Genomic DNA, 13083 nt, shown 5'->3' with positions numbered 1-13083 from the left:
TGACTGGAATCGAACCTGGGATCTTTCAGTCCGCAGGCTGACACTCTATCCACTGAGCAAAACCAGTTAGGGCGAAACTGGAATTTTTTTAAAAATATATTTTATTGATTTTTTTACAGAGAGGAAGGGAAAGGGATAGAGAGTTAGAAACATGGATGTGAGAGAAACATCCATCAGCTGCCTCCTGCACAACCCCTACTAGGGATGTGCCCGCAACCAAGGTACATGCCCTTGACCGGAATCGAACCTGGGACCTTTCAGTCTGCAGGCCAGCGCTCTATCCACTGAGCCAAACCGGTTAGGGCGAAACTGGAATTTTTTACCTCTTCCCTTCTAAGGTCCAATAGTCAAAAGATGCAAATTACTGGACAGGGCTATATTTTACCAGAGGCTCATAATGATGAATATTCAAATGTGAACATTTTTAGCCATGAGTGAAAAAAAAAATTGGCATGGAAAAAAATCACATGAAAAGCTTTTAAAAATGTTTTTTGTGGAACTGATGTTTGAACACCTCACTGCGGGGGGGGGAACTTTTTGTGGGGATTTCATTGTCCACTAGTGTTCGGCCTGGGATTAAATAATTACATATAGAAAGTTCTTGGTGTGATGGAAGGGAAAGGGGATAAAGCATTTCACTGTGTTGAAATGTGGGCTTTTGCTCAGATTTTCCAAATGAGCTATGCCTTCTCTCCATACTTAAGGGAGCAAAGTTAGAATTATGAGTAGGTTTTTCATAGACTGAATAGGAGTTTGACATACCTCCCTGTTTATCATGTTGGACTAATACTCACTTTTCCTGTTAGCCACATATGTATATGTTCTGAACTGGGAAGCCTTTGTTATTGAGGAAAACTGACATTGCCAGCAGTACAGTATAGCAGTCAGACTTTGAGTAAAAAGTTAGGCAGATAGCCAAGAAGGGTGGGTTTGTTACTCCAGACTCTACCATGCAAACCCTTTCCCTTACGAGGTGGGTTATGAAAGAGTGAGCATAATTTGTTATCTGAGCCCTAACATTGGCTTGTTTCCTCATGATCAACAAGTCCTCTACCTCTCTGGAATTCAGTTTTCATAAGTAAAATGAGACAATTGGATGATTTCATAAATAATTGGATGATGGAATTAATATTCAACTGGATGTTAAATGTATTCTTAGTCCTGTGTTAGGGGTGCACAGATTAGTAGACGGACATCACATACAAGTAGACATGACATAGATCATCATGAGATGGTGACATACTGACATGATGAATAAAAAATTATGCCTGAGGTCAAGTCCCATTTGGGGAGTGAGTTGGAGAAGGCTTCCCAACGCTTAATTGGATTTTTAAGCATGGGAGGCTTCCTCCTGGCGGAAAAGAGCTGAGAGTGTTTCAGATAGAGGGGAGAGACGGAAGGGAGATGTGGAAGTGCACAGTGTATGGAAGGGATGAAAAATGATCTCCCAGGACGAGGCCAGAAGGTGCAATAAGGGGAAAGGCCCCTGAAAAGCTGGTGAGATCAGACCTCGGAAGCCTCGTGCGCTGGAGGACAGGCTTCCTCTGGCTCATGCTGATTAGCACTGGACTACATTTTTGCTCCTTTCTATTTCCAGAATTCGGTGATCCTGGAATTCTAACGTGAGGAATCATGATGATGTCTGTCTATGAGGTTGAATGATTTGTTAATGTAACTGCCTTTAGTTGGCAACAGTTTTTTCTTCTCAGTTAGTAAAGATTTCTGATGGTCAGTGGCACATAAAAGGTCACTAAGCATACCTTCCCTTCCCTCTCTGAACTCCTCAGCACCTTTGGGTTGTTACAGATCATCATCTGTTCAGTATTGCAGAGTGGTGAACATTTATGAGATTGGTCGTTCATTCTCCAGATATCAGTCTCTAGCTGGTGCTGGGAAGGGAAAAGTGCTAGAATGGAGAAGTTGGGTTCAGGGCCAGGTGCTGCCTTTTCAAAGTACTTAATCTTTCTGGGTCTCATTTTCCCTATCTATAAAATGCATAAATTGTATTTTATACCTAGCAATTGATATATAAAGTGTTCTTACTGTTTCCATTTCTCCTTATTCGTCTCTAATATCTATACGAATAAAAGGGTAATATGCTAATTAGACTGGAAGACCTTCCGGGAGACCTTCCGGACGTCCTTCCAGACAAAGTCATGGTGCCGGGGCTGAGGCAGAGGTGTTTAGGGGTAATCAGGCCAGGAGGGGAGGGCAGTTGGGGGTGATCAGGCTGGTGGGGGGGGGGGGGCAGTTGGGGACGAGCAGGCCAGCAGAGGGAGGCAGTTGGGGGCAAGCAGGCCAGCAGGGTGGGGGCAGTTGGGGGCGATCAGGCTGGCGTAGGGGGGGGCAGTTGGGGGTGAGCAGGCCGGCAGGGGGGGCAGTTGGGGGTGAGCAGGCCGGCAGGCAGAATGGTTAGGAACTATCAGGCAGGCAGGCAGGCAGGCAGGTGAGTGGTTAGGAGCCAGAGGTCCTGGATTGTGAGAGAGATGTCCAACTACCAGTTTAGGTCCAATACCTGTGGGGTTCCCAGATTGGAGAGGGTGTAGGATGGGCTGAGGGACACCATCCCCTCCCCCTACCCCCGTGCATGAATTTCATGCACCCGGCCACTAGTTGAATAATAATCTGATTTGAGCCATATATTTGATCTAAGGGGCACACAAATATAATGCTAAAGCAATTAAACATTTATTGAACAACTCCTTTGAGCGAGGTATTGTGCAGATAACACAGAATACAAAAAAAAAGATGAAGAAGCCTTGGTAGGTTACAAGGAGCTCACAGCAGCCTGGCCCACCAGTCACAAATGTCAGCAGAGAAATAGAACAGGTTGAGATATGTACAAATGCAGGGATGCCCCAAGTGCTGTAATGGTACTATATTGTCTATCTCCATTTCCGCAACATTATAAGATATCTAATTTTTAGTAGATATGCAATAACAATCACTAAATACAACACATGCAACACTTTATTATGTTTTAAATAAATAATCTATTAAAATACAAAAAAGCGACAATTAAATTCCATGAAAAAGTGCAACAATTATGGTTCCTCAAAGTTAACACAATACTTACACACACACCACACACACACACACACACACACACACAACTCTAAGCACTGGGCCACGGTATACTAATCAGGATATACCTTGCCTATGGTTCTCTTTATATGGACTGGTGAAATGATTCTCAGTTATAATTAGATTATTTTTCCAGGATGATAAAGAGTGACTCCTAAAACTTTACTTAAATTTAGAGTTTTACACAGTAGTCATTTTGATTAGCTCTGAATCAATCTGCAGCTTTGTATAAATTATTATTTTTTAAATTTGCAATTTACTCTCTTGCTTGAAATAAAGTATTTGATGCCATGGCATATGTTAAATACTTAACTATTTGGAGGTACCTGTCTTGGAAAAGGTACTTTATCAAGTATTAGCGCACAAGCAGGAGGGGAGGGTGTCGGGGTAGGGATGGGGAAAGGTAGTGCACAACTAGATCTGGGTAGAAGTGGAATCAGCATCCAAATGGAAAAAGTAAGATTGCAGACTAACCTCACACATCTACCTTCTTTGTTTGATCCAAATCTTAGGAATGACAGAAAATCTATTCTAAATAAATCTAAAGCAGTATTATAAAAGAATGCCATCAGTGCATCATACATTTTGAATATCTCTTGAAAGACTGAAACAGTTTGGATTGGATTAATGGAAAACATATAGAGACGTTAGAAAACATCTGTGAATGGTGGGAGCTGAGCCAGAGGCGCTGTTGCACATGCAGTGGGCAGAGGGGCCCCTAGAACAACTCTGGACTTCTGATTTCCAGTTATGCCAACAAGTGGAGACCAAATGCGTGTCCCCTAGGCAAGAGCACAAAGAATAGAGACAGAGCTTTCCCAGGCATGTTGGTGAATTCAGAGGATTAAGAGTCTTCGACTCTTAAAAGATGAATGATTGGTTGCCTGGACCCAGTAGAAGGTCCCACCTGTCTTACCAATTAACTGGAAGAGAGCTGGGTAAGTGAACTAGTCAACAGATAAGTGAGCAGAGAAACCAAAAAGAGATAAGCTGACACCAAGAATACCTTTTAGGAAAACGAACCATATAAAAGAGAACCATCAAACTCTGGTTAATTAATATATTAAGCAATAAAATTAATAGAATAGAATAAACACTTTCACAGAAGAATAAAAGTGGATATATCTTTATGGAAAAATAATTTTAAAAAACAACAGCTTGTATTTGGGAAAAATGATTAGATGCAATGAAACTAATTTTTTTGATCATTATAATTAAAAAACTTCATATGTGAACTGATCAATAAGTTTGTGATCTAGAAGATCAAACCCAGAAATTATCCCAGAGTATAATATAAGGAATAAAAGGATACAGAATATGAAAGAAAAGTTGTGAGCCAAAATTGTAGATCTAGATGGTCTAAATTTTTCTAATAGGAGTTCATTTTTAAAATAAATTATAGGATAGAATTTTTAAAATGCATGATATGTACCCTAGACATTTAATTCTAATTTAAATCACCATAATGTATATTCATCCTCCAACCTTTGGATACAAGGCCAGATACTACTTACTCCTTTGAGTGTAGGTCACATAGCTGGTGTTCCAGGTGAGCCTTCCCAACTGTGCACCAAACCAATTTCCAATGTAGATTTCTGTATTTGGGGTAAAAATCAAAGACAAATGCAAGGCAATTTATGTGTAGAATTTTGGACTTAAAAAAAAATTGAATCGTTTTTCCCTTTCATTTATTTTTTATTAAATATACTAGCGGCCCAGTGCATGAATTCGTGCATGGGTGGGGTCCAGCTGCCCGCCCCCTGATTGGGGTGGGGGTGGGCTAATTGGGGGCAGGGAAGATGGTGGTTGTGCTGGGCACCTCTCCTGGACACCTGACTGACAGTCCAGACCGTGAGCAGTTTTCCTCCTGATCACTCGCCATTCAGGTTCCTGATCTGTGAAGGCTGGAGAGCATTTTGCTTACTTAGAATCACTGAAGGTCACACTTCAGTGATCAGAGTGGGGTGGGGGGGCTGATGGGGGCGAGGTGGCAAGGGGGAGAGGCCGCGGGCTGTTGGCTGACCGGCCCTGCCTCCAATTGGGCTGGGTGGCTACTGCAGTGTGTGTCATAGCCACCAGTTGTTCTGGTCATTCTGTTCATTCTGGTCGTTCCGCCATTTGGTCGCTTGGCTTTTATATATATATATATATATACATATGAATAACATTGGTTAATAAGATGATATAAATTTCAGGTGTACAACATGAAATATAGTAAACACCTGTATACTCTATTGTGTGCTCACCACCCAAGTCTAGTCTTCTGTCACCATATATTCGGTATCCCGTTTAATTTCTTTGCTCTCCCACCACTTCTCTTTCCTTCTGGTAATCATCAAACTATTGTCTGTTTTTTGTTTGTTTCTTTTTGTTTTATACCCCCATAAGCGTGATAGCATATGGTTCTTGTCCGTTTCCATTGACTCATTTTACTTAGCATTTACTTAGTAAATACTCTCAAAATCTACCCATGTTGACTCAAATGGCAGTAGGTCATCTTTTTTAATGGCTGAGTACTATTCCATTGTAGATATGTACCACATCTTTAATCATCTGCTGAAGGACACATAAGTTGTTTCCATGTCTTAGCTATTGTGGTAATGCCACAGTAAACCTAAGGGTACATATATATTTATGAATAAGTGTATTCAAAACCAGTTTTCAAATATTTTATAATTGTTTCATTTCAAATGAAATAGATCTATCTATCTATCTATCTATCTGTCTATCTATCATCTATCTATCTAACTTTAGCAACTTAGCTATCTCAAGTTTTTCCAAAACCTTCCTGGAAACAAACACACCTTTTGCACTCATAGTTCACTGGCTGCTAATATTAGTGTCTGATTAAATTATGTAATTGCAAGATGTTGTGCCTACATCTCTTCAAACAAATATAGCTGATTCTTGGTAAACATGCAGGCCTACCAGTGAAAATAATTGTGTACAGCAAGACAAGGGAACAATCTCCAAACTGAGTACTGATGTTATTTCAATGTAATTTTATTTACTTGTTTTTGTGTTATGCTAGGCTGAGATCTTTTCATATTTTTATTTTAATTTCCTTTACAGTAAACTTTCATATTACTCATTTCTCCATTAAGTTTTTGGGCCTTTTCTTTTCAAATTCCAAAGCTCTATTTTTTTCAATGATTAATTTACTAGGGGCCCAATGCACGAAATTGGTGCAAGGGGCTCCGGCCTCGCAGCCCCAGCTTCGCCACGAAGGTCATTCAGCTGACTGGTCTAATTAGCATATTACACTTCTTTATTATAGATTTCAATTTCAGTTGACATTCAATATTATGTTAGTTTCAGATATACAGCATAGTATTTGACCGTTATATAATTAAAAAGTGATTCCTCCCCATAAGTTAGTACCAACCTGGCACCATATATAGTTATTACAATATTATTGACCACATTCCTTATGCTGTACTTAAATTCCTGTGACAATTTGTAACTATCTATTTGTACTTCTTAATTCCTTCACCTTTTTCACCCAGCCCGTCAATCCCCCTTTCCTCTAGCAACTGTCTGTTCTCTGCATCTATGATGAGTCTGTGTATGTTTTATTTTGTTTTTTAGATTTCATAAAAGTGATTTGCCGACATTGAACCAACTTTGCATCCCAGGAATAAATCCCACTTGATCAAGGTGTATAATTTTTTAGATGCATTGCTGAAATCAGTTTGCTAATATTTTGTTGATTTTTGCACTTGTGTTCATCAGGGACATTGGCCTATACTTTTTTTCTTGATTATCTTTTGTGTCCCTGAGGGGGTGCACTGCTCCCCAGAGGTACTGGAATATCAGGCCGATGCTCAATGTGGGAGGAGCAAGCTCCTCTTCATCTCTCTGCCCCCAAAATTCATTTAATGTGGATTTCTTGGATAGAGGATGTAACAGATGTTAATCTGATAAGAGCAGATTCCTACTCTTGATCTTAGCCAAAGGGCTGAGAAGCGATGGTCTATAATTTTCTTTTTCTTTCTTTTTTTTTTTTTTTTTTGGTAATGTCTTTCATAGGTTTTGGGATCAGGATTATGCTGGCATCATAAAGTGAAGTTGGGAGTCTTCTTTCCTGTTCCGTTTTCGGAATAGTCTGTCATGGGCCCAGGCTGGCTGCCACTGACAGAGCCTCTAGCCTTCTGGAGTTGGGGAGGACAGGGCCTCAAGGAGTCAGAAGGGTGGAGCTAGTGGAGCTCAGCAGGCTAATGCCCTGTAGGGGAAGTGTTTAACCCGGGAAGATGGTGCCAGGGGACTGTGCAATAGGAAGACTCAACACAGGGGCATCAGAAGCTATCCCTTCTGCCCCTGCCCTGAAGCCACAGAGCTGTCTGTCCTTGTGTGACTGATACCCCCTGAGATGCTGTCCCTCTGCTGGTGCCCAGGGTGAGTGCCTGTGATAGTTTGTGAGTTGTCCTTTTAAGAAGGTGCCTGAATTTCCAGCAACCTTCCGTCTTACCCAGGCATGGATGGGATCCCCACTGAATTTCACTGCCAGATATTATGCGAGCTCTTCTTTCTGGTTCTTGTGCCACGGGCTGGGGAACCTAGTGCGGGATCCAGGGGGGACCTTGGCAGGTGAAATATCTCTCTGGAGTCTCAACTGACACACCTGGGTGTGGAGCCAACCCATTTTGTGTTTCTGACCCTCCAGTCTTGCTGTAGCTTCTTTTTTATACTCTTAGTTATAGGACTTAGGTTCAGCTGCTCTTTTTTTTTAAAAAAATTGATTTTTAGAGAGATTTTGATTTGTCGTTCTACTTTATGCATTCATTGGCTGATTCTTGTATTTGTCCTGACCTGGGGATTGAACCTGCAACCTTGTTATATTAAACAATGCTCTAACTCACTGAGCTACCCAGCCAGGGTTTTGGCTACTTTCAGATGGTTCTCTAGGGTTGATTGTTTTATAATTTAGTTGTAATTTCGATGTGGTCATGGGAGAAGATGAGTGCAGCTTCCACTTACTTGGCTATCTTGAACCTCTATCCCCCAGGAAATTATTTAAGAAGTCTTAAAATATTTTTTATGCAACATTAAAACAGAGCACATTTTTATTGTGCTCACACACAATTGAATGTTTTTGCTTAATTGAAATTATATTTTTACCCCAGATGGTCTTATGGTTTTGTGTTTGCAAAATTAAGAGTAACCAGAGGCATTCCAGGTTCCTGATAGATGGGAAGTATATTAAGTTAGGGATGTAATTTGACATATTTTGAGGCCATGGGAGAACCAATGGTTTGTCTTGGATTATGATTGGGGGGGGGAGGGGTGTTCCTGAAAGGAAGTTTTAAGATTCCCCTAGCCAAGTGAGGATCATAATTTAATGCAGAGTGCATTCAGGGTGCAGCCATGGTGAGCACATCATCTTGTCTCCATCTCATCTTTATTCTAATGCCAAGTCCTAGACTGAGAGAAGTGAGAAAATGGGAACTCAGCCATTTCAATGCTCCCAGATATTTGAACAGAATTATTGCATGGCGGTGTTGGGAGGCCCTTGGGGATGAGATAGATTGGGCCTTGCCTTTTCCAGCAAGAGAGCATTGATTTCATTTCATAATTAGTGTGCATGAATATGCAATAAATTATTAACTATTTAGGCTTTAACTCAGATAATTAGGGAATGGGACTGATCAACGCAGACCAATTTTGGCATTATTAAACAGCTTCTGTTTGCCTGTTGCTTTCCATTAAATAAAATGAGATCTAAACATCTTTTTTTCTCTTCACAAGCACTTAAAGATGTTTTGCCTCAGACTTTTATTTCAGTCCTCTTACCTCTGCCTGGCTTCACCTAAACTATAGGATCATCTTCTGCAGAGAGCCCATATCACCAGCTACTTGCTCATGCTTTTGATGCCCTGTTTCTGAAAGTCTGGTGTGCAAACTCTTTATCAAAGCCATGGCAGTGGGGGTGAGGTCGAGGAAGTTGGGGTCTCTGCATTTAAAACTGGAATTTCAGAGTGTACCTCAAACCTAAGAAATGTATTTAAAAAGACTCCAAGGTAATTCTTGTGCACGCTGAAATTTGAGGGCAGCCACTCTGGTAGCTCAGAAAACTCCAGAGCTCATGATATACAGTGACTAGATTCGTATTCACCAAACTTTATATACCCTGGGTGTTTTGAAGGAATTTTACTACTCTTTTTTTTAGCTCCAATGATAGTAAAGTTGGATACCTTCACCTTTACCTTTCACCTCCTCCCAGGAACCCACTTAGATTTCATTGAGCTAGAAAAGATTTGATGAATTTCAAGTGATTATTTAACAGGCTATACATGTGAACTAGTTGGAGATAATGTAATGGGGCCTTAATGCCAGTATGAATGTTTTTGTACTCTTCAGGTGGAAAAGTATACAAAAGTTGAAACTTGCTTCCCATTCTATAATTTGGAAGTAAATAGAGCAGATTATTTCAAACTGCCATCCACTGTTTTGTGGGTAATGTAGCAGGAGAATGAAAGTATTATATTACCAGATGTTTCATAGTAGTTACTTTAATAAGATGAAATTGATGAAAAGTAAAGGAAGAAACATACCTTTAGGTTGAAAGGGGCCTAGCGTACTACCAAGTTCAGATGTGGATAAATGAAGATGGAAGCAGATTATAGAGGGATTTTAGATATCAGTAGACTCTTTGTGAGAGATTGTCTACACTGACTGGCAGTGCAGTGTGATCAGGTTAAGAGGTTAAGAAGACCTTGGACATGCATAAGAATTGAATGGTAAGCTTACTTAAATGGCAGAAATAAAATAATATGTTTTATCTACTTATTCACATCCTAAGAATTTTTATGTCAAGAGCCCATAAGCCCTGACCCGTGTGGCTCCGTTGGTTGGGTGTTGTCCCATGTACCGAAAGGTTGCTGGTTCTATTCCTCGTCAGGGCACATGCCTGAGTTGTGGGCTTGACCCCTGGTAGGGGGCGTGTAGGAGACAGCTAATTGATATTACACTCTCACATCGATGTTTCTCTCTTCTCCCTTCTTCACTCTGTAAAAATCAATAAACTGTTCTTTTTTTTTAAAGGGTTCTATAAAACTCATTAAAGTTAACAGCCAAACAAATAACATGCTGCGAGGAGTAGCTAGGCAAATAATTATATTAGCTAATATAATTAGTGCAAATTGTCTCTGTTATAATTTGGATTTAAATGTATGTAATAGCAACAAGAATGTGATAGGCATATCTCCATTACTAAAACATTATATTACCAGCAAATATTTAGCGTAGTTCATAGTCAGTTGATAGAGGAATTTATGTGTATTTAGCATAAGGCCTTTGTGTTATCTGATTCTGGTTATGTGCTTGAAGATAAAATAAATATAACTTTGAAATTCTATTACAAATAATAGGAAGTTGGAGTAATTTATTATGGAAATAACAATTATGTGTAAATATAATTAACAAAGTAATGTCTAAGTAATTTATTGTAGACATATCTGTCATTTTATAAATTTAATTATTTTATCTACTAACATGGATAATTCCTGTGTCTCAAGAACTCTGTAATTAGAATTTTTCAGTTCAAAATAGGTGGTTGTGATTAGTAATGTTTTAAAAGTATTGAATTTAGTATCTTAAGATTAAAGTTCCTACTTATAAACTTTTCCAAGTAGAAACTAATTTTTTCTCATTAGTAAGATAGATTCATAAATAGATCGAGCTGATTTTCTGATATAACAGGTTTTAAAAGATAGTGTGAATGCCTTTTTTTTCTAATATCTTTCTTCTGGTATGATTTACATGCTATAACACTCACCAAAATCTACAGTTCAGTGATTTTTAGTACATTTTCAAAATTGTGCACCATCACACGATCCAGTTTTAAAATATTTCCATCATCCCAAAGGGCTCCCTCATACCCATCTGCAGATATCCAGTTCCAAGCAACCATTAATCTTTCTCTCTCTATAGATTTGCCTTTACATTTTATGTAAATGAAATTATATATAATTTGGTCTCACTTCTTAAACTTAGAGTAATGTTTTTGAGGCTCCTCCATGTGGTAGCATGTGTCAGTAGTTTAGTTTATTTCCTTGCTGAGTAATAAATTATTGTTTGGATAGACCACATTTTATTTACCCATTCATCAGTTGATGGGTGTTTGGATTGTTTCCACATTTTGGCTATGATGAATAATGCTAACATGAGCATTTGTGTACAAGTCTTGCGTAGAGATTATATTTATTTTTATTTCTGTTGGGTAGATACGTAGAAATGGAATTGCTAGGTCATATTGTAAATTTATGTTTAATATTTTACAAAGCCGCCAAATTCTTCTCCAAAGTACTATATCATTTTAAATTTCCATCAGCAATGTGTTAGGATGACAGTTTCTCCTATTATAACTATTCTTGTGATTGGGCAGTGGTAGCTTGTGGTTTCAATTTGCATTTTTCTAGTTACTAATTATCTTGAGCATCTTTTCATGTGCCATTTCATAGCCACTGATATGTCATCTTTGGTGAAATGTCTACTCAAATCTTTTGGCTATTTTAAATTAGGTTTTGTGTGTGTGTGTTTTTTTGTCTTCCTACTGTGGAGTTTTTAGAGTTCTCTATATATTCTGGATGTAAATCTGTTATCAGACATATTTGGCTTACTAATGTTTTCTTCCAGTCTATTGGTTTCTTCTCATTTTCTTAATGGTGTCTTCTAAAGCCAATTAAACACACACACACACACTGAAAATAATCCAGTTTATCAATTTTTTTCTTTTACTGAATGTGTTTTTGGTGGTGTATCCAAGAACTTTGTGTCTTAATTCAAAGTCAGATGTTCTCTTACGTTTTCTTTCATAATTCGATTTTTTTTTACATTCAGGTCTATGATTAATTTTGAGTTACTTTTTGTGTATGGTGTGAGATAAGAGTCTAAATTAATCTCTTTGCATATATGTATCCAGTTTTTTCTCAGCACCATTTGTTGAAAAGATCATCCTGTCCTCATGAAATGTCGTACATAGAACTTTTGTCAGAAGTTAATTAACCATAAATGTAAATTTACTTTTAAACTATTAATAGTGTTCTTTTGATCTGTCTGTACATCCTTATGTCAATACCGTACTGTCTTGATTTATGTAGCTTTTTAAAACAATTTTTTTATTTTTTAAATTAAATCTTTATTGTTCAGATTACATTTGTTCCTCTTTTTTTCCCCCCCTAATTCCCCTCCTCCCAGTTCCCACCCCACCCTCCGCCCTCACTCCCCACCCACTGTCCTCATCCATAGGTGCACGATTTTTGTCCAGTCTCTTCCCGCATCTCCCACTCCCCCTTTGCCCCCAAGAATAGTCAGTCCATTCCCTTTCTATGTCCCTGATTCATTATAATCACCAGTTCATTCTGTACATCAGATTATTTATTCACTTGATTCTTAGATTCACTTGTTGATAGATGCATGTTTGTTGTTCATAATTTGTATCTTTACCTTTTTCTTCTTCTTCCTCTTCTTAAAGGATACCTTTCAGCATTTCATATAATACTGGTTTAGTGGTAATGAACTCCTTTAGCTTTTCCTTATCTGTGAAGCTCTTTATCTGACCTTCAATTCTGAATGATAGCTTTGCTGGATAAAGTACTCTTGGTTGTAGGTTCTTGGTATTCATCACTTTGAATATTTCTTGCCATTCCCTTCTGGCCTGCAAAGTTTCTGTTGAGAAATCAGCTGACAGTCGTATGGGTATTCCCTTGTAGGTAATTGAGTCTCTTTCTCTTACTGCTTTTAAGATTCTCTCTTTGTCTTTTGCTCTTGGCATTTTAATTATGATGTGTCTTGGTGTGGTCCTCTTTGGATTCCTTTTGTTTGGGGTTCTCTGCGCTTCTTGGACCTGTAAGTCCATTTCTTTCACCAGGTGGGGGAAGTTTTCTGTCATTATTTCTTCAAATAGGTTTTCAATATCTTGCTGTCTCTCATCTTCTGGTACCCCTATAATTCTGATGTTGGTACGTTTGAAGCTGTCCCAGAGGCTCCTTACACTATCTT

The 13083-nt window shown here is 38.8% G+C and overlaps 1 protein-coding gene and 1 non-coding gene across 2 annotated transcripts in view; one reads left to right on the top strand and one right to left on the bottom strand.

Annotated features, from left to right (window-relative positions):
* Positions 1–13083, top strand: part of ADAMTS19 (ADAM metallopeptidase with thrombospondin type 1 motif 19) — a 203295-nt gene that overhangs the window by 2699 nt on the left and 187513 nt on the right.
* LOC139011924 (U2 spliceosomal RNA) lies at positions 6863–7054 on the bottom strand. Its single transcript, XR_011471734.1, has one exon. It is a non-coding gene; the product is annotated as a U2 spliceosomal RNA (small nuclear RNA).

This window comes from Myotis yumanensis, unplaced genomic scaffold (genome assembly GCF_028538775.1).
Source record: "Myotis yumanensis isolate MYYU_CA2020_CCGP unplaced genomic scaffold, mMyoYum1.0.hap1 SCAF_5, whole genome shotgun sequence".
NCBI classification, from domain to species: domain Eukaryota; kingdom Metazoa; phylum Chordata; class Mammalia; order Chiroptera; family Vespertilionidae; genus Myotis; species Myotis yumanensis.
The sequence above is the reverse complement of the archived record's forward strand: the minus strand, read 5'-3'. Positions and strand labels throughout refer to the sequence as shown.